Here is a 4349-nt window from a genome sequence, read left to right as displayed (position 1 = left end):
AAAAATAGCAATAGCTATGCTTGCAATTTTACATTATCATGTCATAAGTTTTACAACACATATTGCTCTGGATGAGTCTTTGTACAAAGGATCTCCTGTGGCCTTTTCAATAATTTAATTTTTCCTTTACAATGAGTTTAGTACAAATGGGCGATCCAAACATTTGCTTGTTTGAATGTCCTTTTCTATCATGATCACAGAAATGAGCGATCCAAACATTTGCTTGTTCAGAATGTCCTTTCCGTCGTCACTTGTCGCTTGGGTGCCATCTTCATTCACTCTCATCTGACAACCACCACCACCTTCACTCTTTCTCGATATTTGAATGGTGTTATCATGGGCATTCTTCATTTGCGCTATCTCCTTCTACTTCCTCCCGGGCGAGCATCTTTGTGAACTCTGTAATGTGCATAATAATTGGTTGCGGTAATTTTATTTTGTCTTCTACATCATACCCCATGTGCTTCTTTGTTTTCTTTGACCTTGATTTCCAGGATACTATGACTGTCTCTGTGGAAAGTCTTGAAATTGCTTCATGGTTTGGGACCCATTCCTTTTTCAAACAACTACTATACAATGTATTGTTATCTTGGTTCTCCTTCCTGCCCCTTGGCTCATACCATACCGCTGTAAATGTTGTAGCTCTCCCCCGGTCATCCATGCTCACGTCAACTACTTTCGCAACCCAAAACTTCACGTTCTCATGTTCATCATCCGATGGTCGAACTGCAACAAAACAATGGACATCTATGTCTATTTGTGGCATAAACTCTCTCTTCTTGGGTCCACAATATGGACGTGGGAGCAACGATTCAAACTCATTTTCAAAGAGACCACATGCTGGACGCACGTCATTACCAACATTTGGCCAAAATAAAGGCCGTTCTGCCTTAATATCATCTTCTCGCATTTTTGCAAGGTCCTTTATCAATTGGTAGGTCTTGCTAATTACAACAGTAGTGTGTTCCTTCCAAGAGGGCTTCCAATCAGGAAATCTCCGGAGCATTTCCTCTTTGTATGCAATAAAAGCTTTTAAGCCTGCTATTTCACCTTTGGATTTCTCGCTGAATTCTTTTATAGGAGCCCATGTTGGATGCATTTCTTTGCTCGGGATTGAAGTTAAGAGAGAGTAAGGTTCTTCAGGTTCCCATTTTGTATCAAGAGAATAGTGTTGCCATTGCATCACTGGTTTTTCATCCTTTAAGAAAAATCGAAAATAGTGTGGAGCGCTATGACCAATCAGGGCATCACCACCTTTTTGTATGAAAGGTAGAATAAAGCTCTTCCAATCATACATCCTCTCAACCATTGAGCATATTGTTCCTTCCTTACGGCCACCAACTTGCCTCCCACATTTTCTTATCAAGTCATCCATTATCTCCATGTCCTTGTGTTTTAGTTCTCTTGAAACTGTGCTAAATACCTGATCGATATCCTCATGTGTGTGTCCAACCAACAAAAACCCAACTTCAATCTCATTGAAGATTCTATGAGCGATTAGCATTGAGCAAAATGCAAAGAAGAGTACATTCTTATTCTCTCGTCCTCAATTGTCTGCTTGTATTCTCAAAGTTGTTGGTAGGCGACCTTTTTCTGCATGTACATTGTGAATTGCCTTCATAACGGATGTTACAACTTGATTGCTATCGTGTAGATGCAAGGAATCAATCCATATGTCTGCAAAAAACTTAAATCCGTGCACTAACACTCCACATAGATGTGTCTTAAAAAGTATTTGCCTTGTAGCTTAGGTGGAGTGTTAACGAATCGAGGTAATGTTGTTGTATTTTGATCCATACCATCTACAATAATGCACATGTACTCATTTGGATGAGAAATAGCTTGCTCCTTCCAAAATGCATATTTTATTCTAGAATGTCGAACAAGTCCATGATGAAATTCTCTCTTTCTTTTGTAAGATTCTTTTTGTTCTGGAGATGTTGCACTCTCAAGTGCTCGCTTTAGATCATCACAGTCGTTGCACTTTGACATTTTTTGCCTCTTTGGGATTTTGACATGTCCAAAGCTTTTTTTCCAAAGAGTATACAAAGTATGAAAAGATGCCGGTGCATGCCCTCTTTGCCTCTGTGTTTCTCCAATAGAGTTATTGCCCTCTCTCTCTCCCCTTGTGCCATAGTCTCCCTCTTCATTCCCTCCCCTTTTAGTCTCTTTTCCCAAATACTTCTTTTTTGGTCAAACCTATCGGAAGATGCATTTCTGATAGGTGGGGTTGCGGTAAAGCATTTTCATAAATGTAATCTTTCAAAATTGCTGTTGCTGCAACCGTTGAGGCTCTTGTTTTGGGCCTTCCTATGTTTCCATGAATGTTAAATTTAACTCCATACTTTGCTTTATTAGCCAAATTCCAATATGTGCCATGTGATAATCCTGTAATAATGCGATATGCATTATTGCATATACTTTTTCCATTTATAAGAGGCCTTATTTGATGTCCTGAACTTCACCTTCTCTTATCATTTACAAGAAAGCAAGACAATCTCGTGAGTAGGTATTCATTTCTTCTGCTTCCTTTCCTTTGCCAGACATGTTCTCTACAACCCTTGATGTCATGTAAGTTAATGGATCGCATACATGTATGCTTACAGCATGTAGATCACATTGCTTTTAGCATAACATCTTCATTCATTACTCTTATTCTCTTTGGTTGCTTTTCTGGATCTGCCTGCACTCGTTGTCTTTTCATGCATCTGTATGTCCGTTTTGGGACCTTCTGTACATTCTTATTTGGATTTGTGTAGTTCTCCTTGTAAGATTTATTTGTCACGTTGTTTTCATGAGATGTTGCATCCTTGATCTTATCACTCTGACAGTCAAATACTGAATATTCCTTTGTTGATGTCATCCTTGCTTTTGATACATTCGTCAAACCATTTGTAACATTTACAAGTTCACAATCAAAGTCAAACACCGAATAGTCCTTTGTTGATCTCATCCCTACTTTTGATACAATCGTAGAACCACTTGTCACAATGGCATTAGAGTGTCCCGAATGATCTTCAAACTCATCTATTCCTGAGAGAACATCACTCATTGATGCACTTTCTATGGATTTCATAACTCCATAGTCAGTGGTGATAGAGTGTCCAGAATGATCTTCAAACTCATCTATTCCTGAGAGAACATCGCTCATTGATGCACTTTCTATGGATTTCATAACTCCATAGTCTTGAAACTCCTCTACTCCAGAGAGAACATCACTCATTATACTATCGTGCATGATTTCCATAATTCCATAGTTACTTGCTTTGACTCCAAGAACTTTATCAGTATCCATGAAGCCATCCATGCTTGAAGATATAACACTTTTGACATCTTTGCCCAAGTTCTCAATGTGCATGAACTCATCCACCCCGGATAAGGCATCACTTGTGAAATATTTTTCTTTCGCGGTACCAATGAACTCATCGACTTCTGATAAGACGTCAGTGCTATAGTTGAGTGCATTGGAATCATCCATCTCTGAAGGAATAGAGCTTGGTACATTTGCATATTCTTTCAATTCTTTGATGTTGTAGTATACATTATGTTTATCATTAAAAACCACATGCCGAGTCTTTCCAATCTTTAAAAATTGCATGCTCCATCTCAAATCCTTACCTACCTCATAGTAGGGACCATCCAATGACATCGAGTTATCATCCATACCATCATCAGTAACTTTTTGAATTCTCATCTGCGCAAATGTCCAGTGTTCAACTTGTTCAAATCCCAAGACTTGACCTTCTGCTACATACTTATTTGTAAATGATAACATTTGTAAAATATCTCCCACTCTAAAATCCAAAGATATGCACTTTGTATTCCTGATGACATGTGTTGGATAAGTCTCATCTCTGTCCCATGCAATAAATGCTTTGTTGGAAGTATGATAGGGCATAACATCTCCAAGGATTTCCATATCCACACACTTATGCTTTAGCTCAACATGTGCACTAAGAATCCTTGATACGATAACCGCCACCTTATCTTCGCCAAGTCTTCCAAAGTGACAAATAGAATTTGGATCACTTTCATGGATTGTAGCAAATGCAACTACTTCTCTTTTGCAATATAAAATCACCTCCATCCCCGGAATAAATTTTGTAGCCATCTCCTTTGTGAGTTTCCTTTGCAAACAAGCTGTAACATCCATTATAAAGAACATTAGTCTCTTCTCAATAATCTACTTTATTAATGATTTAAAAATCCAGAATGTGTTTGAAAATTTAATTAGACACTAACCAATAACAACCGTAAACCAATAACAACCCTAAACCCTAAACCCTAAACCGTAAACCAAAACAACCCTAAACCCTAAACACTAAACCCTAACTCCCAAACCCTAAACC

This window comes from Dipteris shenzhenensis, chromosome 2, assembly GCF_047967505.1.
Source record: "Dipteris shenzhenensis isolate YYH24624 ecotype China chromosome 2, Dip_SZ_1.0, whole genome shotgun sequence".
In the NCBI taxonomy this organism is placed as follows: Eukaryota; Viridiplantae; Streptophyta; class Polypodiopsida; order Gleicheniales; family Dipteridaceae; genus Dipteris; species Dipteris shenzhenensis.
The sequence above is the reverse complement of the archived record's forward strand: the minus strand, read 5'-3'. Positions refer to the sequence as shown.